Source organism: Condylostylus longicornis, unplaced genomic scaffold, assembly GCF_029603195.1.
Source record: "Condylostylus longicornis isolate FDR11 unplaced genomic scaffold, ASM2960319v2 ptg000031l, whole genome shotgun sequence".
Lineage (NCBI taxonomy): Eukaryota > Metazoa > Arthropoda > Insecta > Diptera > Dolichopodidae > Condylostylus > Condylostylus longicornis.
The window spans coordinates 3,941,710-3,964,248 of NW_026578000.1; positions in this window are offsets into that span (position 1 = coordinate 3,941,710).

The following is a 22,539-nucleotide window of genomic DNA, read 5'->3' on the forward strand; positions in this document are numbered from 1 at the left end:
ATAAACTATTTTTAGAGAGATCCTGTGTGTGTTTCTCAAGTTCGATTGAACCAATTATAATGAAATTTTATATGAAGCATGAGATCTGGTTGTTACCGAAACAGACTAACGAAGTTTTTAGGTTATTCGAATGGCACAAAGCAAAAGTTTACTTAGAGTCAAAATTGCACTTTTATAGATATTTTCACTAAAATTTTACTAGTCACTTTCATAATCTTCCGTAACATTTTCTGTAAAATAGAAAATACAAATTGTAGTCGGTTATGTACTGATCCCATCATAATATTTTTTGTTATTTCTATTTATTATGTTAGGGTACAACTCTGTCAGTACGCAAACATACATGCAAGTATTATGTCCTGAAAAAAAAGGAGTTTGTTTTAAATTTACTTTTAAAATTTGGACAGGAATTTTCACATAAAATTAACATATACAATAAGTAGTTAGAAAATTTATCCTTATAGCTATACACATTAACCGGATTATATCATGTGTACTTATTTATATTTTATGTATGAATCATAAAAATTCAATACTTTCTTAATATGAAAAAATTTACAATCCTGATAACCTAAAATATATAATATAATTGGAAAAATAACCACCATATCTTACATTAAATTACAAAATATCTTTACCCATTTATTTTATAAATCTCTTTAATATTATATAGCCACACACACAAGTATATTAATATTAAATTTATATACTATATTAAGTTTGTATTTTTAAGGGTAATGTTTATGATATTTGCGTATTTTTCTGCGAAATATTCTTCTTTAAAACCAAAATCATGTTGTTTACTTTCAGTCATATCAAAATACAAAAAAAAATGTTTGGTTGTGCAAAAAAAACAAAATGATGTGATCGGCATATAGTCGAAACCCTGGTGTTTTTTTTTGTTCTAAATAATACAAATTGTAATTTTGCTTTTATTAATCAAGCAAAGATCCTGTACAAGATTTTTAATCACTTATTAAGGAAGCTAACCATCTCAAAGTTCATTTTCTGAATTCCGATTGCTCTGAAAGGCTGCCTGAGCAAATATTTATAATTTCAAGAAATTTTAATAATAATGTTTGCTTATGTTCATGAGTAATAAGATGCAATTATTTGAACCACAATATTCCCGAAAAATTGTTTAGTTCATTGTTGACTGTTTGTCTATGTAAAAAATGCAAATATTGCCAAGTAGTAAAAGTCTTGACGCTTATAGAAGTTTTGTTTAGAATTTATTTAGCCCAAATTAATATGTACTACTGTACAGACAGGTATAAAACTGACAGATTACTAACAGGCTGACTAGCAGGCTGACATCGAAAATAATATTATTAATTTATACTTCGTGAAAAGAAAACCACGTTTCCATTGCAAATTCGGTATGTGAAAGATAACAAGCTTTTTATAGGCGCAAAATAGTTTCTAGGAATAATTTGCCAGCAATTTCTTTATTCCTCTATAGCTCAGTTGTTAGAGCATTCTAGTTGCTAGAAACTGTAGGCTGCGGGTTGGAGTCGAGTTCGAAGTGGATTTTTTTCATATTTTTCTGCCGTTCCTTGGATTATATCTGTCATCTGTTCCGCAATTATATGAAGTGATTTCCATTAGTTATTCTTATATATAGGAATTTATTAATAAATATAAACAACTACACATTGTATTTGTCTGTAGTTACAAGAACGGTACATGAAATTTAATCTCACCGCAATACTTCGTTTTACAGTATCCAATATGTTGGGTAAAAATTGAAATTTTTTTTCAATAATAATTATTATTACCCTTGAAGAAGAACTTCAAACATATACTCGTATATATGTATGCTTTATTTGATAAGAATAAGACATTTTTATAATGTTAAAACGCGCAAGGATTTTTATCTTAATGGAAAAAATTGTTAACAAATAAGCTGTAAATTCATGTTTATTATTTGTTATTATGTCATATTTCATACGCCATTTTTTATTTTTTCTCTTCTCATCTTGTTGTTGTAGTTTAAATTTTTTTTCTGTATATTTTTTTCTTTAGCTCGTTCTCTAAATTTAACGATCAAAATAAATAACTTTAAAATGGATAATATTTTAAAGATAAAAGGATTATTAAAGGTAATTGGGTTTTTATCAAAAATAAAGTAAAAATTTTGAAATATTTTTAACAAAATTCGTCAATATTTTGAAATTTAAAAATTTTACTAATACGAAATAGACGCCAAATGGTTTTGAATTTTTAAATTTATTAGCTATTTTTTGAAAAATTTTGTCCTTGAATTTAATTTTTTATTAAAATATTTAAATATTTTTTCATTTAAGCAAAATTTCAACGAGTGAGTGCTTTTACTATTTCTAGTGAATTGAGTTTCGAATTCAGGACATGTAGGGAGCATTGCATTTATAAGAGCATTGCAAAGTCATTTTTCATACCGATCATACGAGGATATTTTACATACCGGGGAAATTAGTTTTTCTCTGGTAGCATTCTATGGTTATATTGTTGAAAAAATTTGTAAATTTACGAAATCTTACAAGCGAATGTTTATACAAGTTACTCTTTAAGACTGTCTTTTTTGAATTCTTACCTTATGAGATCAAGTATAATAAATCTTACGTAATAAAAATCCTGTACAATTTTATATTGGTTATAATAACTTGTTTCTTGAAGTTCATCTAGTAAATCAGAACACCTAATCATAACCTTTTAATTTTTACAAGTTCTCGTCAATAATTTAATCAATAAGATTTGCTTGGGAACATTTGTGTATTACATACAATACACTTATAAACATAACAATATAAAATTCAAAATTTATCACAAAATATTTTGTTATTATTTTTGTAATAAAAAAAAAAATCCTTTATCATTTGTGGTAACTATGCTTTAACCGCATATCCAAATATAAACAATTTGTCCTTTTGCATTTCTAAATCAAAATTTCCGATAAAGTCATAAATGAAACCAAAAATTTCGATTTAGACCAATTTCATTACAACTTGTAATCAAATTTTATATTAATATCCGATTTTACATTACAAAAATATTGGGAAAAAGTAAAATAATAAAACAAAAACAAGAAAAAAATTCTAGTCTGTAAAAACCCTTTTTTTTTTTTATTTTTTTTTTTTGGAAAATTTTTTAATATCCTTTTTGTGGTTTATTTTTTATTAGCATTCATTCAAATGTATTCAACAACCTTATTTTCTCATAATTAACGTTATTGTTTCCGAACTTGCAACTTCAAAATAATTTATTTCTTTTCCTTATCGTAAAAATTTTGTATAAATAAATTGATTGTCCTTTTAAATTTGAAATTTTTGAATTTTTAGAAAAAAATTTTACATAAGAAATTTAAGCAAACGGATAGCTTACAAGTTTATGTACAAATAAAAATTATTAGAAGGTTAAAAACCCAACCATAAAATTTCAACTCAAAAATTTTAGTTAAAAAAAAGGTTTCTTACTACTCGTAGTAGCAGTTCACCCATCCAGAATAACAAATTTTATAGCCTACGATAAATACAAGGGTAAAATCTTACAAAACGTTTTTATAACTAACTTTCAACTAAAATATCATGGAATTCGTTGGACATCAAGATTGACAAAAACAATCACTGAAAGCATTTTATCTCTTCATTGAATTGTTTAATCATTGAATCCCTTAAAATGAAATGCACTTCCTCTTACTTAGTAAACGGATTTTAAATTTCCTTAATATTATTTTTTTTCCAAATATCTTCTATGACTTTGTTCCAAGAAATATTCTTTGTACATAATCGAATTTTGGTATTTAAAAAGCACTCAGAGCTGCTCTCTTATCTACTTTGCTTTAACTAGAAAATAAAATATGCTCTTGGTGTTGGCATTATGCTCTTGGTGTCGTAAATGTTGTAATTTATTTGTTACAATTTTTATTCATTGCGCAAATTATTTGAAGTTTTATACGTTTTCCAGCTTCCAATAAGGTCTAAATTATTACTCACTATAGCGAATTTCTAGAACGGTTTAAATTTTTTGTATTTCCTTAAACTATTCTCACAAATCATTAAAGATTTTAAAAATATCGTAAAAAATTTAAGAAAATTGTTAAAAGTCTAATGAACTTTCTTTGTCTTATAATACACACGTCGCCTAAAATTTTCCTCTTTTTGATAATTTTTTATTCAAAATTTTTTATTTCATTCTTTTATTCTCGTCAAATAAACAAAACTCATCATAGCAGTATTTACATTATTTTCATTAAATTTATTATAATGCACAAAATTTTAAGTACCATTATTTAATTTTAAATAGAATTTTATCCTTGAAGAGTTTTTACTAATACACCATTCATTTACACAATAAACATGTCTAGTTCCCTTAAAAAAAAAAACAGTTCTATTATTTTTAGTTCTTATAAAATTTACATTATAAATACTTGCTATTTTAATATTTTTAGTGTTCCAACACAAAAAAAAAAACGAAAATTATATAAATTGTGCATATGTACATTCTTTTTTTTTGTACGTCTATGTGTTTGCTGCTCATTAATTTTACTAATCCTTGTCTGAATGAATGTTTACAAAATTCGAATAATAACATAGAGACAGAAAAAAAACAGAGAGCAGAAAGTAAGAGAAAAACCTTTATCAACAATTCAACGAATATTTTCAATGCACATTATTTATCATTATAACCACAATATAAAAATTACAAAAATATTTTCCCTTCGGCCATTCTCTCTCATAATCTTCATAACCCCATTTAATCCTTATTTTATATTTTTTTAGTATTTTAGCCCTAATGCAATTCACGAATTTGTATGCCATAATGTAAATTTCGAAAAAAATACAAATGCAGTCTCTAATTCAAAACAGATTTGCAAAAAAGCACGTTTCTCTTTAAGAGTATATAAGTTAAGAGATCGTTTTTACATAGGTTTAGGTCTAAGATTTACAAAATTGATTTATTTACAATTAAATCTCATATAAAATTGCATAAATTTAGGAGAAATTTTGGAGTTTAATAGAAAAATTTACTGCTATTAACATAAAAATTGAATATTATTCCTAACTCTTAATAACTAAGTTAAGACATGACGGAATACCTTTGATATCTCATGGTGTGGGGGGGGGGAGAACAGCCTATAAGAGAAGAGAGAGGGAAATAAACTATTAAAATTTAAGACTCCTCCGAATTTTCGTATTGAAAAAGGGAAATATTTATAAAAGGGAAAATATAAAAGGGAAAATATTGTTTCAAAAATAAGTGAAAAACCTTATGAATTTAGTCTTTTTATATTGGAAAACGAAAAGATTGTTTAAACAAACGGACAGATGGATGGATTGACAGATAGACAGGGTGATTTAAATTGGAACATTTTTATTTAAAAAATTTTTGTGGAAATGTGCTTAAAAAAGAACAAAAACCATTCTGTTGCACATTTTAATTTTATTTTTGTTACTCTTATGCATTTATTGTGTATTACTCTCTAATAATAAACTGCCTGAGCTTAAAATTACATTTACATACATATATACAGCAATAATATTTATACAAACTCTTAAATATTAAAAATTGAGTAAATTTTTCTGTTATTAGTTTTTTATTTTTCTTCCGTTTCTATACCAAATTTGTTTTGTTTTCGGATTTTTCTCTTAATTTTTGTATATTGTGAATAAAAAATACTGTTATGTTAAAGTTTAAAAATTAATCACCAGGGAGAGAGAATATTATGTACATAAGTAATAATTTGTGAATATTTTTGTATATTCATTCATATGTAATAAAAATCGACATTTTAAAATAGTTTGTTTTATAATTTTTTACAGAGAATAAAATAACCATCGTGAATAGAGAATTTTATGAATGCTCATTACAATAAATATGTAAGGGTTATGACAACATTATAATACATGGTGTTTTATAAATTTAATATTTTTAAAAAACAAAGAAAATTTATAGTAGTTTTTGTAATTTACAAAATCGCCAATATCTATAAAAATGTTAAAATTATCACTGATATAAAAAATCATTTCTCCACAATTAGATTAATATTATATTGCTAGTTATATTGCAAAGAAATCTAGTATTGCATAGTGCAGAGACTGTGCATTTAATGCGGGTATACAAATACATAATGTCTTCAAAACTAATGAACTGCATTTTAGAATAAACCTGATCATAATATTTATATTTATTGAATATTATTGCGTACAAATTTTCGAGCAATTTACTAAATTAAGAGAAAATCATTTTGTATTTTAGTGTAAATGTTTTATTCATGTTCCTCTAGTTAACCCATTATTGTCATAATATTATGCATAATATACTGTAAATAACACAAACATAGAGACAAAATTTTTGTTTTGGAAATTTATTATTCCACTGACTTAAATTCTACACCACAATAATATTATTATGTTTGCATAAATGTGAATAACATTAAATTGTTTAATGTGAAATAAATTCCAATCTATATTTTACTAGATAATTTTTTGAGAACCTAATATTTTCGAAATTGTATGTATTATTGTCTCAATATTATTCATAGTATATCTAATCAATAATTTTCCATCTTTTTTTTGGAAAAACGGCAACACAGAACAATTAAAAATTTCGTTTAATATTTTGGGGTACGAATTCTATTAATAGAGATGTTAGTAATGGAAAATGTTAATAAGTTTGATTTTAATTTCGAGGAGAGCTCGTACATCAAGTGCTCATAATTATTAGGAAATTTAAGAACCAAAATTTTTTCTGCATAACTAATTAATTTTAGTTCACATGTTAAACTTAATATCTTTCAAAATTTTTTAATATAATCAAATGATAAATATACATTGCTTGAATCCATTACATGACTCTCTTTATGGAAATTCGAAAATTAAGAAACTTTTTCATTAATATTTCAAATTATATGCCCCCATTTCTATACAGAAAACTATATTTTGTTAAAATAATTTTTTGTACTCCGTATTATATGATAATTTAGGCAACACTTAATACATCATATATGATGATACGAAGTGGATTATTAGTAAAAGATTATTAAAGTATAATATTGGTAGTAAACCAGAAAATCATAATCAATTCTACTCACATTTATATACTATTGACAATTAAAATGTATAATAAGAATATCATGCGGAGAATTGTCCATATTAAATGGAATATAATTTTAATTGTAGTAATTGCAGAGAAACGGTTTTAATAAATGGATTTTGAGTATAACAATAACCATAAGTTTTATTAGTTTTCAATGTAAATCCTGTTCTGTTTCTAATATTTTATGTGTATAAGCTTCAACAGTAATATGCTTTCAATCCAATTGAAATTCAATGCAATCTTTAGAACGTAAAAATTTTGATGAAAATTAAGCCCTAGAAAAGCATATTCGGTAAGCAACATCTTATATTTTTTTATTTTTACTACAAATTAAAGGAATTCTTTATTTTCAAAAATAAAAAACCGATTGCTAGTGATATTAACCATTAATTGTGAAAATTTCTAACGAAATTGCCCCTGATGGTATGCAATTTTTTTAATTATTTGACAAGTTCTCTTATTTTTGTTGTATTACAAAATACACACGTTTTTATCTTTAATGATTAGAATATTAAATTACAAAAGAAATATTTTTGAAAAAACAGCATTTTAAAATTAAAATAAATGAAAACGAATATCGGAATATAAAAATCAAAGTGAAAATTTCCTTTGACTTGACTTCAGTTTTGATTATTTCACATAATTTCACTGAAAATTAGAAAATTATTATTAAAAATTGTCGAAAGAAAAATTAGAATATTTAAAAATTTTGCATTCTAAACAAAATCAACTCAAATTTTGCGAAATTTTCATTTTTAATATTTTCATCTTTGCTATTAAAGTATAAGCTGCTAGAAACAAAAATTTCCAAAGAGATTATGAATACAAAATTTTTAATATTGCTCAAATCTACATAGATTAACATTCACAATATATCGTTTAGTCATAGATAATATTTAATATTGTAACACAGTTTTAATATTGTAACAAATAATCTCATATCACAAAATTTTTACTTTCACACAAACTCATACATAAACATATTCCTCATAATAATACTCTTCATATACAATGAGAAAAAAGGTATATTGAAGCTAAAAATCTAATAATTTTCATTTATTTTTCTGATTACAATATCTAGACAATATTATCTCTTCGCTTTTAAAGGTAGATAATAATTGAAAATTAAATTGAATCCTTATTGGTGTATAGTGCAAAATTTTTTTTTTTTATATTGCAATATACGACATATTATGAAAATTTATCATAAATCTGTAAAAACAAAATGACGATAATATTGAAGAAAAACAAAAACTAGATAAATCTCAAAATGTAGGTAATAATAATAAAATCCTGATAAAGGCACACTTATATACACATAGAAATTTTTAATCGATTATCGAAGAATAATATTGAGTTTAATATAAGTTATGGTAGAACTCTGCATGCTTAGATATAAAAATTTATAACAGAAATTTTCATTATGCTTTACACAAAATACCTTGCAAATGATGTGTCACACATATCGTAAAACAATAATACCTTTATCCTTAAAGGTCTACTATTTTAGAAGATAGACATTTATTTGAAAAAAAAAAACAGAAAATATAAAAAATTAGGTTGCAATCCCGTAATTAAAGTATCAGCATATTGTGGTATACAATATTCTTCATTTCCCAATAATGTAAAGGTACGTATATATTGTGTACATTCAATGTAATTATTACTTAATATATAGATGAACACGGCACATATTTCTATAGTTTCTGCATGGATTAATGCGTTGTATCAAATAAATCAATCAAAAACATTGATATATCAATCAATATAATCAACAATAATATCAACTATAATGAGAATTTATAACACACACATACAAACTATCATTAGAACTATCAGTTTAAAATTGATTTTTTTCTATATTTTCTATATACTTTAATTTAAAATTAAATTTGAAATGATTATCTCAACTTGGTCTAGATTTCATAAAATCTATAATGAAAAATTCTTCATTTAGCATTTAAATAATTTGGAAAATTGATATTTTTGAAATATTTCTCAATATTTAAGATTGCATTTTAAAAGACCTATTATTCGTGATATCCGACAACAATCGGAATTATGGTTAGAGTTATACTCAATTCCTGACGACTTTTATTTGCCTCAAATTTAAATTCTAACTACCTTATTGAAAGGATAGTATTATGAAATAAAAGTCTCTGGAAGTAAAAAACTTTTTTAATTCCTCCCATCCCAATCATCTTTTAATTTTTTTCTTTTGCATTTCTTATTATTCCCCAAGGTAACATAGGGTTAAAATAAAACATCTCCAACTTTCTCTGTTTTGTGTCTGTTTCTTTATTTGTATACATTTTTTTCTGAACACGTTTTCTCCATATCTTCTTTGTCCTCGACACATTCCTTCACCTTTGGAATTTGCATTTCAAGATTTAACTTGCTACTGAGTTTATGACCATTCTATTTCCATTTTCTTCTTCTTGTTTGAATTTCTATTGGATCGTGTCTCGTCATTACCCATAACTCTCGGTTCATAATTTTTCGTGGCCAGAATATTTTTCATATAATTTTAAGACATTTATTAACGAAGACGTGTATCTTTTTCATGTTAGCACACGCGTTGAATATTCTTATTTTGGTTCCGCATGCTATGTGAATTGACTTCCCATATGCCCATTATCTACTAATTGCCCCGTTTAACTTGAAAATCTTGCGTTCTATATCTTTGTTTATTTCTCCTTCTTGTTTTTGTCATACCCGGGTCCTGGAATTCTCAATGGGTTGCCTTTTTAATGTGAATTCTTTGTACACAAATTGCGATCTGACTCAAAATTCTCCAGAATTAAACAAATGGTCACATTGCAAATTTGGAAAGAGATTTTTGGAGGCCATTTAGTGATTATTTTCTTTAATTGTTACACCATTTCTCGCTAATATTCAAAAATATTTTACATTAAAGTATTTTCTTTCTTCTAAGTGCTTCTAATCTTTTAAGTTCTAATTTCTTATTATATTTTCATCCAAAATATAAAATTTTTTTAATATAAGAACAAAACACTTTATATTCATAATATTATGTATGTGTAAGTATTTACATTTTAACGCGATAACACACCAGATCACTTTATACAATGACAAAATTTATGTGTTTAACAAAAATATTACAAAAAAAAAAAAAAACTTTTAAACTGAAATAAAATGAAAACATTGTCCTTTTTTCTTTTTATTTTGCTTTCATCTTCCTGCTATACACATAAAATCATCTTTGTTTCTTAAGTTGAAATAAACTTCCTGAAATAATTTTCATTCATGTATAATTTCATTTGATTATTGCATTTTATAAGCATAACTTTTAAAATAAATTTTTTATAATTTCACCCAAAAAAAAAAGCAGAAAAGAAAGCAAAAAATCAGCGAATACTTACATACAAAGAAAAAAACGAACACATAAATTTATAATGTACATTACAATACATAATATATTCGAATTACTTGTAAAGTAGCACATTTCCAATCGGAAATACTTTTAGAAAAGAAATTAAGTTCGCCATTCAAAATATTTAAAAATTGTATTTTCTGTAAAGGCATATAGAGAATAAAAGAGATAATGAAGGCGCATAGAGAGTAATAACAATAGAAAGTAAGGGGATACTGGAGAGAATTTAAGATAACGATAAATTTTAACGAAAATTGAGTATAACCATTGCAGTACTTGGCTATGCTAGTTTAGAATAATCGAATCAAATTCATATTTATTTTTATGTTCCTGGAGCTCCAAAAAACGTTCGTGTTTACGACGTTATAAATTACCGAAAATTTGTATTTTTTGATGCAATAAATTATCAGCTTTGAGGACTACAATTTTTAGGACCTGAAAGTATAAAAAATTTTATACTTGCAAAATAAGTTTATGAGCAAAATTCATTTTTGTATAAAATTTTAACCTTCTATCTCAAGGGGTGTGCAAGTTTTCTGAAAAGACGCACGGACGGACAAACAGATTGAATTAATAATAATTTTTTATTTTTAATTTATTGAAAATGAGCTAAAAAACTTATCGAATAAGTATAATAATGTAGGGAAAATTTCATAGCTTTTTATTCTTCAAAATAAATTTTTTGTTTTTTTAAAGCAAAATAACAATAGAATGTATAGAAAGATATTAACACATAGCTATACTATATATTAGAAAGATATTAACACATAGCTATACTATATATATATGCATATAATATTATTATGTACTTATATACACATGCATATATATGATAATCGTACAATATTACACAATTTGAGGATAAGTCATCAGAAAACCCTTAAAAATCTAAGCACATTAGAGATAACATTATCAAATGATATAATTAATCCCATTTTCTTTGTTATTAAGAAAGTTTTTTTGAAAATTTTTTTCCTCTTGTCATTTTGTTTTTTTTTTTTTTTAGTTTATTCCTTGAAAACAAAGAAAACATAAATTAAAAGAAAATTAAACACCTATATATATAGTTATGTATACATAAGATGAATTGTATGAAATGAGAATAGAAAAGAATAGAAAAAACTTTTTTATTATATTTGTGACCAGAAACTAAAATAAAATTTTAAAATATTTGATAAAACATCCTTATATATACCACATAAATGTGTGTAGGTTTACATGTGTATAACTTTTCAATTTGTTATATTACAAGGTATATTTTTAATAGGACTATAAGAATAAAGTGTACTTACCATGAAAATTATGTCAATGTAAAAGAAGAAAAGTTCGAATTGAAGATTGAATTTAATGTCAAATTCAAAATGCAGGTATAAAGAGGAGATCAATTTTGAAATTTTAAAAACCTTGATATGCAATTTTACAAAAATTTAATTTGCATTTAAAACACGTATTGACAACAAAACATTGTATGTCAGACCAGATGATGTTGCAAATTTTTGACAAATTGACAATTAAAGCAAATGTCTAGGTAAACTATTGAACAACGATATGCAGATTTTGCCTGAAGAGGACCTGGGGTTTTTTTTTTCAAAATTCTAGGTACTTAACACGTATTGGCTTATAAAATATAAGACAAACAATTTGAAGATGACAACTACCACAATTATCTCAAACTTATAACATAGTATTCAATTTCATTAAGAAAATAAAGATATTATAAGATGTGATATAGATATTTAATTGAATGTAGTGAAAAATTTCCCTTAGACGAAGAAATGTTCTGCGTTTGTTATTATGTTCATCAATATAAAAACGTTTGTTTTCGTTACAATCAGAAATTTCAAATTAAAATTGATTAACATTCCGGAAGACTATTAATATTTTTTTAATTTTAATATTGTTTGGTACGCAAACTAAGTTATTTGCTAGAACTTGGTATAATTAGTTAAACTTTGATAGCATCCCTTTAAAATGGTAGATGTTAACAAAGTTTGGATAATATAGTAAAGCTTATCATCTACAAATTAATGGGCAACTGAAATATTATCATCACAACATCATCCCAATAATATTACTATATTTTGGAAGGTTGGGCTCCAATTAAATTTTAACATTCAGCTTAGTGTGTTACCGGACGGACAGTGAAAATTTCAAAAATTATTAATGTTGGTTTATAAAATGAGTTCAATTTTGTTTTTATAATTATAAATATTAAGAATTAGAGCATTGAACATCGCAACTCTTTTGAAACTAATAACTAAGATTGAATTTAAAGCACTCGTAGTTATTAATGGTTTCACTACAAAAATAATCATCAAATCACGGCTTACCAATAATTAAAACTGTCTATTTTATTGTACTATCAAAACGAAAACCCTACAAATTTGATTTCTCAAAGTGAAATTATTGCAATAATTTTTATTAACCCACAATGTTTGCAAGTTATTACAAAAGTTTCTTTCAGAAAATTTCTTTTCTGCGGTCACTTATACTTAATTAATGGTGACCGTATTCGAATTCTTAACTTTCTTTTTTTAATTTTTCTCAAAAAATAATAGTTGACATTGATAAGTTCCAAAACCATTTTTTAAAATGTTGTCAATTTCACTTACATTACACATTCAAGTACCGTTATTAATTCTCCTTATACACAAATACTTACACAAATATATTTTATAATGAAATTTTATTAAAAAAACCTTACCATGTATGTGCTTACGAATTGATAAACATGCGGCCAATTTTTTTGATTCTTTTTCTCTATTTTTGAAAAACTTTAAAATAAAATAAAAGATATAAAATGAAATTAAATAAAAATTTATTTCAAAAGTTTTTATATTTTTTGTATTCTACAAATAAAAAAAAAAAAAAAAAAAAAAAAAAAAAAGAAAAAATTTAAGACAAAAGACATAAGAAATTAAAATTCTTGTTTGAATGGTTTTTACATTTTTTTTTTTTTTGGAATTTTTTTTTTTTTTTTGTTAGCCAATAAAACATTTTCCAAATGAAAAACCTCAAAACTTTTCATTTATACCGTTTTAAGTTTATATTACCACACAACCACACTGAAAATGAGAAGATTTAATAAAAAAGGAAAAAAAAAACCAAAAAAGAACGTAAGTGAAAAATGTCAAGGAATTGCTTTAAAAGGATTTTGTTTTTTTTTTTTTTTTCTTTGAATTGCTCTCTATATACACAATGTGTTTTTCTATGTATGGTCTATAACAGAGTTCATACCAGTTTACGTACGTACTTACGTACATTGTTATAGTTTAAAAATATTAAATAAGGAAATGGAATTTCAAATTAAGAAAAATCAAATGAAAATAATTCGACTATATTTGAAATTTATAAAAATTTTTTAGAAACATGTAAAACGAAACTTTGGTCATCATTTGCCCTTAAAATTTGAAAAAAAAACCACAAAAATCTTTTATAAAATCACCCCTATTTTTTCAATTAATCCTTATATTGTTTTGAATAATAGGGAGGTAAAATTACAATAATAATTGACACAAAGAGGTCACAATAACTTTGTTATCGTAAAATTTTCCAAATAATATTGGTATTGGATTTTTATTAAATATTGTCACTTTACTGGGGTGTTGTAATTTTTATCAATTTTCATGTACATTACTATTCATACGACGCAAACTTTTGAAATGTTCTTTACATGATTGGCACAATCTGTGTAAACAAATATGCGGTAAAATCTTCAATATATCCCATAATTTCGGCTCGTAATATCAGAGAATCTATACGAAATAAAATGCAATTTTATTGAACTAAATAAATTTTTTCCCAATAATTAAATATGAAATTTTAAAAGTATTTTATATTGGATATTATTTGTCTTCGATAACATAACAGAAATATGTAATACCAAAATACGGTTTGAAACTTGAATGATTTTTTGAAATTCGTTGATAAGGAGTTGTAATCCAAAGTCTTATTTAAAAGCAACGACAAAATAATTGTAATTTTTTTGATATCTACGAATATCTAAAACTAAATTTTGGAATTAGGAATGTGATTGAAAATTACAAAATTTTCTCGTAAATTTTTATAACACAAGCCTTAAAATTTTTGATTTTTACAAAAAGTGATTATTTTAAAACAATACCGCTAATATAGAAATCTAAATATTATATTAATAATTTAGTTACTAGAATCAGTTGCGGATATAATACCAAAAACCTTGCTTATTACAAACATTCCAAACGAAAAGTTATCATTTCATTTTTTCATTACATTATAACCAACCTCACTATTTAATAAAAGTTAACAATTAATATTCTTTAGCTATAAAAATACATAATGTCTACATGCTTACAAGGAATAGTATATAAGTATATAATAAGTAACCACATTTTATTTTTTTATTACGAGTATGCTTTTGAAATGAAATTAGTTTTGTAAATTCATCAAAACTAATGGGTTTTCTTGTCCGCATATTTCAACAACTCCTACACCCAAAACATAACATAATATTGTAGCAGTCGTCTTAAAAAAATAAAATTTTCAATGTTTTTTTTTCATTTTTATTTTAACCACAAAAAAGTGAAGATTTTTAAGTTTAAGGACATGCTTTTAAGGACAATTTTTATTTTTTTTTTTGTTCTTTTAACTTTTCATTGGTTACTTTTTAAGTTTCTAACAATATTTTTAACAGGATTTTTTTGTTTCTCTTGGTTCTTATTTTTTATTGTGTCTTAGTACTTTTTCATTAAATGTTTGTGTTGTTCTTGAAAAAAAAAAATTTTATAATGTCATTTTGACTGAAAAAATATTTCGAAAATTTTTTTGATTTATTTCTTCCGTTTTCTTATTTTTTTTATTTACGTAAATTTTTCTTATTATTTTATTGTAATAAAACTTTTAATTTGGCAATTTTCCTCTACGTACAAAATTATTTGATATCTAATATATTGCAGTAAAGTATACAAAGAACTTATAAATTTTTAGTAAAACTTGGTAAATTTCATTTTCCATTTATAAAATTGTAGTTATTGTTTTATCACACGAATTATATTTTCGAAACTGTTCTAGTTCGAATATTGAAATGCAATTTATGAAAATTACAATGGAATACCTTCCAGTGAATTACTGTTCGGTTGATTTAACGTAATAGAGATAAATAATATTAATTAATTTTCGGAACTTTAATTAATAAAAGGCATTAATAGCCTTTATATTGATAAAAATTTATATTGATGCCTAATTAGGTATAAATAAAGTGCAATAATAATCACCTATATAAAACACTAAGGCCTACATATTCAATTAATATTAATTCGAGATTTTTAATAAAAATATAAATTTCATAAAAAGTACAACTAATCATTTGAGGAATTAGTTTCTATATAAAAAATCTAGTCACAGCAACATTACGGGAAGCTTAGATTTAAACCATTAAAAATTTTCTCTTCAAATATCCAAGAGTAAGAGAGTATATCAGATAAATAATAATTGTCTCACAATTTCTTCTTAAACACCGGATAAAGGGTTACCAAAATTGAAGATTTATCTTCAAAATGAAGGTTTCTTAATGCTACTAAAAATTTTTTAGAATTAAAATTTTTTACGCATTGTTCCACATTTTCCAAAGTTCACATATTTTGATCAGAAACTAAATTTAATAGGCAACGTATGACAAAGCTTCAATCAATTTTCCGCTGTAATCAATCGATTAGGCGCATTAACTAAATCCGCATATTTCATTGTGCATATCAATAGTTTTTCCTTTTGTTGTCTGATTTTGTTTGAGTAGAAATCGTGATATTTTAGATTTCGAAGCGTTCGTGTATATTCTTGTTTTTCTATCGAAACTTCAAAATGAAGATTTTAGTTTAAAAAAGTTAAGATATTTGGGCTAATCTATTTGGCAGCACTGATAAGAAACAAAATAAAAATAATTCTCAGAGAGAAAAGAAACAAACTATAAAACAAAAGTCATAGACCTTTAGACATAAAAAGCAAAAAACAATTAAAATGGCAATAACATTTTTAATAGTGTTTGTGTTCTATAGTTAAAAAAATTTTTTTTATTTTAAATGTAGCAAGCAAATGAAAATTCAAAAAAGAGAAATCTTTCATAAAACCATCATCATTCAACTTTAGGTCACAATTTCATAAAAAAAATGCAAGAAAACAAAACAAAACAGAAACCGTAATATCAAAATAGAAGGACATAAAAAATCATAAAATAAAAATGTAGAATTTTTTCTCCCGGTTCCCTTCTTCCTCCTCTTATTCCACATAATTTTTATCCTAGATGATTTCTGTGCGACTATTTAAATTTTTTAAGCATAAAAATGTGTTCCGAATAAAAAAGTGTTTTATTTTTTCATTTCAATAAAAATTTTTCCATTATACACACTAACATTTACACTAACATATTATTATAAATTATTTTTTTTAAAATATAAAATTATAATAATGAAAAATAAATAAAAAAAATATATGTATAATATTTATATATGTACGTATATACAATTTAAAAAAGAATACAAAAAATTTAGCTCAAGGACAATATTAATTTACATACACACAAACGTATATTTTACGTGAAATGTATGAAAATTAATTTAAATGACATTAAAAATAAAATGACGTTTATATTATATATATATATATAATGTACGTGTATGTATCTATATCACCATAGATCAAAAATATCCTAAGTGCCATTTTAAAAAAAATTTCAAATCGGAACTGTAAAACGGTAAACAAGGCAATTTAAATTTCTTTATCGTACAAAATTTTTAAAGTTTAGTAAAGAGAGCTTGAGCTACTTACTTAATTTTTGTTGCAGAGCGATTCTAATTCTATTTAACGAATATTTCTGGTTTAAAAAAAAAGATGGCTCGAAGATAGTATTAATTTGTTCGGGATTTGACAACTAACGAAAGCATCTTTTTTGTTTTCACAAGAGCAGCGCAAAATGAGTACTAAAATCTAATGAGAGAAAAATTGGACAGTTTTTTTTTTTAAATGTTAAACTTAAAATATTTTTAACTGATGACTTTAATATGAGCATATGTTTATGTATGTGTGTATATTATGTTCTCAAAATGTATAATATTATAAAAATAAATATGTACACCATACGTGTGTATGCCAATATTTTAACACATTCATTTTATATTTTGTGATTTCTTGTATTTTTTTTTTGTTTTTTGTTTAATACACATGAATCAACCCAACCAACAGAAGTCATTTGGAAAAAAAAGAAATAATTTTTTGACTTATTGTGGTTTATTATTTTTTTTCTGTTTTCTGTTTATTGTTTGTATATAATACTGCAAAATACTGCAAAACATAAGCATAAATATTTTATAAAAATAACAAAAATATTTTATAAATAAAAAATGAAAATAGTAAAATGAAGAAATTATAATAACAAAATTCCAATACCGTATGTACATATGTATGTATGTACATATGTGTATATTATGTATAAAATTGATGTCTACAAATGAGCGTATAACTATGTGTGTTTTAAAGCTGCAAATGAATGATAATATGCAACCAATATAGTTTTTTGCATAAAATTTAATGCAAGAATAATATGAATTAAAAATTTCGTATTTAAAGGACGAAATTTTAATAAATAAATTTAAACAAAATTATAAAATTTTTAATTTTTCTTTTATATTATTAATGTGACCTTAAATGGCTCGAAACATTTTGCGAGCTTGATTTACTCCTGATTATTATGCTCTTTTCAATATAAACTCTTTTTTATTTTCTCTCTTTCACATATATTAATACATTATAAGAATAAGCATTTTAAATGAAAATTTCCTTGTTATTGTGAATGGCAGAACAAATATACTGCCTGCTAATTACAAATCTCAATTAACATTGGCTGCCCACCAGAGCCACAGGCGTTAAAATAACAATTTACTCTCTCAAATTTTTAATGATTATGCGATAACAATTTTTGATAAAATTTCTGTAAATTTTTTTAAAAATTGATTCTATTTGAATTCGAGAATACTGCCTGGAAACATCTTGTACGAAAATCAATTTAAAAAATACTGTACTAACTATTTTCGACGATAATATTAAAAAATAAGTTTCGATATTAAGATGATCGGGAGTTTGACCCAAGTTTCCATAATGCTGTTTGAAAGAACTTATAATGAGTTGAACAGCTTATTGCAAAAACATCTAGTAAAATTGTTTAAGACCCCAAGCCACCGCAAGCATTTTTGACTTATTGTAGTCTTCCCACGCTCCCGCCTATAATATCCCCGTCCCAACCACAAAGCCGGAGATATCCCTAAGGGAGTTGGACAACAGTTCCCGAACATTTAGGGACCCATATCCGGCGCCGAAGACAATTGCGGCGCCGAACAGCCAGTGCCGGACACTGGGCAGTGCCGCGTGAAGAAATTCGCAATAGTGCGAAACCGACTCCTGCTCATCCCCAGTAACTCTACGGTGAAACTGCTGGATCACGCCGAAAGAAACACTTTCGCATGACGACACCCTTTCGTGTCCCGCCAATGACGGCCGCATTCCGCCTCGAGCAGGCAGGCAAGCCTAGCCCCACGGCGGAAGAAGGCAGACCGCAGAAAGGCAGCGGCTGCACAAAGTCAACCACAGATCCCCTCCGCGCCTGTTGCCCGCATGGCCACTATGGCCCGGCACCCAAATGAGCGTGACTCTGTTCTCCGATGCCAATTCCATAAGTGCAGCAAGGCAGCCCCAGACCAGCTTGGATGTAACCTGAGCTGAACGAAGCGCCAGCATTGCAGCCCTGCTGTCTGAGAACAAATAGATGATGCGGTTTCTATACCCCCTTTTTAAATTGATTCTCAGACAGATCTCTATTGCATGTATTTTGGCCTGGAACACTGTACAATACGGGTCAAGGGTTGCATATACACGCGTGTCCGGGCGGACACGGTATACACCCGAACCCACGCCCGACTTCGTTTTGGACCCGTCCGCATACCACACGCTCGAACCCGACCCAAGTACCGGGCCACGTCCATCGATTGGGAAACAGAACCCTGTACTTGCGGTCGAAGTTGTGCCTCGGCAGACAGGTGTCCGACATGGTTATTCTTAGAATCGGATCGCTGTCAATGAAGTCTCTGTGAGTCCCGTGGGCCAACTTTAGCCCTGCCCTGTCCTCGCCAGAGAGAAGTCGGTAAGTCACTAGATGAGCTTCCTTCAATATATGGAGGTGCAGCGGCGACAACGGTCGTGCCCCGGTCACTCCCAGCCAGGCCAGCCTCTGTAGCTTTTCCAGCTTGGGCCGCACACCCGCCTGCTCAGCCTTACGGTACCATACAATCGACGCATAGGTGACGATGGTCCCAGCAAGGGCCGTATATAGCCACAGTGCTATTCTGGGACTAATTCCCCAGGTCCCCCCGATGAAGCTCCTACACCTCCACAAGACCGCCATTACCCTCTCGATAACTCTATCTATATGGGTATTCTAGGAGAGACAATCATCCAGGGTTACCCCCAGATACTTCAAATCCCTAGAGTAACTAAAACGTTCACCTAACAGCATTGGACTCGTTAATCTATCCCTGCGGACACCCTTTTGCAGCGGAGATGAAGAATATATCGTCAGCTATGGTGAACTTAATAATCCTATACTAGCATCCGATTAACCCATCTGCTAGTCGTCGCATCAATCCCTCGTTTGTGCAACGACTTACAGATGACATGATATGGGTGTTGTCAAAAGCTCCCCCTATATCAAGGAAGCAGCCAACTGCCACCTGCCGCACTTCCAATGAGTTTTCAAGGACCCCCACCAGACTCTGCAGAGCGAGTACCGTAGACTTTCCCGACTGATAGGCGTACTGAAATTCATGTCCCGTATAAATCTATCAATCGCTTTTTCCTTTGCTTTCAATAGAAAAGAAGTAAGGCTGATTGGATGGAAAGACCTTGGGTGGTTGCTTGGTCGCTTACGCGCCTTCGGAATATACGTCACTTTACCCACCATCCATGCCTGAGGAATGTAACCCCACGCATAGCTGGCACGAAAAATTTCCAATATTGCTCTGGCGATATGTTGGAAACCCCTCTGCAAAAATGCAGGATATATCCCGTCATCACCTGGAGACTTGAAGGGCCTGAAAGAGAAAACAGCCCATCTAATCCTGCTCATCGTGAAGACCAGACGGGATCGTTGCCAGTCATCCCTCCTGGATGCCCTCGGTTCAATGACCGCATTTGGGTGATTCCGAAGAATCTCCGAGTGAGGAAAGTGCGTGGATAAGATCCAAAGTCTGCTTTCCGTTCTCAGTCATGGAGCCATCAGGCCGTTGCATTAGGCCCAACTCGATAGCATACATTTTGGAAAGCACCCTGTGAAGACGCGCACTGCTGGAAAGTTCATCAATGGCCTTGCAGAACGCATTCCACGAAATTCTCTTCGCTTTTCTAATATCTTTATTGTATTTCGTGAGTGAGTCTTATACTCTTCCCACGAACCCGACGCCTTGGCCTAATTGAATAGCTTTCTGGTCTTTAGTCTAAGCCTTGAAAGCTCTTACTATTACCCACGGTAGGCACTAGTAATAGCCGCCGTCAGAGCCTCGTTGGCCAGTTCGATATCCATCACCGTTGTGAAAGAAGCAGCAATGGATCCAATCCCATCCATGACAAGTGTTTCGAATTGACTCCAACCTGTGAATTGGAGCACCCAATACATTTCTTCTACCAGGCCCCCGGAGACCATGATATCAAACCTAATCTGCCTATGATCGGACATGGATGTCTCATTTGAGACATGCCATCCACCAACTCTACTGCCGATAAATTCAGTGCAAAGGGTGATGTCAAGGACCTCTTCCCTAACTGCATTTATGAATGTCGGCCTATTGCCCTCATTCATAACCATTAATTTATCGCTATATATAAATTCAAGTAGGCACTCACCTCTTTTGTTTATATTACTGCTTCCCCAGACGGTGTGGTGGGCATTGGCATCACTTCCTATTATAAGTTGGAACCTCCTCCTTCCACAAAAATCCACTAGATCCTTCAATTGTTGGTCCGGGTGGGCACAGTCTCCCGGGAGGTAGGATGAGCACACAATGAACTCTGTCCAACCCCCGGAAGACTTCACCTTCATCAACGCAGCTCCCTGATCCTTAGAACTTACTAAACAAAATGCAAGCCCAAGGCCTGCCCCCAATTTTATTATCATACAATGGCTCATCTGTTAGGCCCTTAACCTGATCCTTCACTATGTAAGGCTCTTGGATAAGGGTGATATCGAGATGATCCTTCATAAATTTATGAGCTAGAACATCAGTAGATGCTCTAGCATGTTGTAGACTTATTTGGATGCACCTCACAGCCATATCATTTTCTGCGGTTCTCATCTATAGGCTTTGGCCCTTTAGACAAAGGCTTTACATGAGCCTTGCTTCCCATTGCCGCCTTTTTACGCATCTTGGTGGGCGCCTGCCTGCCACACCCTCTTTTGCCGTCCCAGGTGCCACACTAGCCCATCCAACAGCAAATACCGAAGCAGTACTGGGCTTCCCAATGGGCTTGTGCCCTTTTGCTTCACCCGGGACGCTTGTATCCGGCCCGCTGGTCGATGATCCGCCGTTTTTGGAGTGACTTTAGACTTTAAAATGAGTTTTGGCTCGTTTGATTGGCCTGAAGTGCTCGTCGTTGTCGCGGTGGGGGTTGGTCTTTTATTTTGTCCTGCCCTGCCGCCAGCACCTTAAGAGGATTTTCTTCCTTTAAGAAAATTCAGGAAAAGTCAGAATTCCGCTTTCCGCAGATCTTCCAATCCGGAATCATCCACGGAAAAGGTGATGGAGTAGCCCCCGTCCTTTTCCTTATCCATCCTCAGCACCCTCCAGGAACTCATCTTGAGGCTGGGATTTTGCTTCCCTATCCTACTTAGAAATTTGTCCCAGGAGAGACTGACGGTTGTCTCGTCCTTTGGCACTTAGGTGACGCAGACATGCTGTTTGGGCATGTCGTCGCCATCCAATATCACGACGTTGCAACCGTTCCAAGGCTTTAAAATCTTTCTATTTTAATTTGCTCTATATCTTTATCTTTTGGTCTAT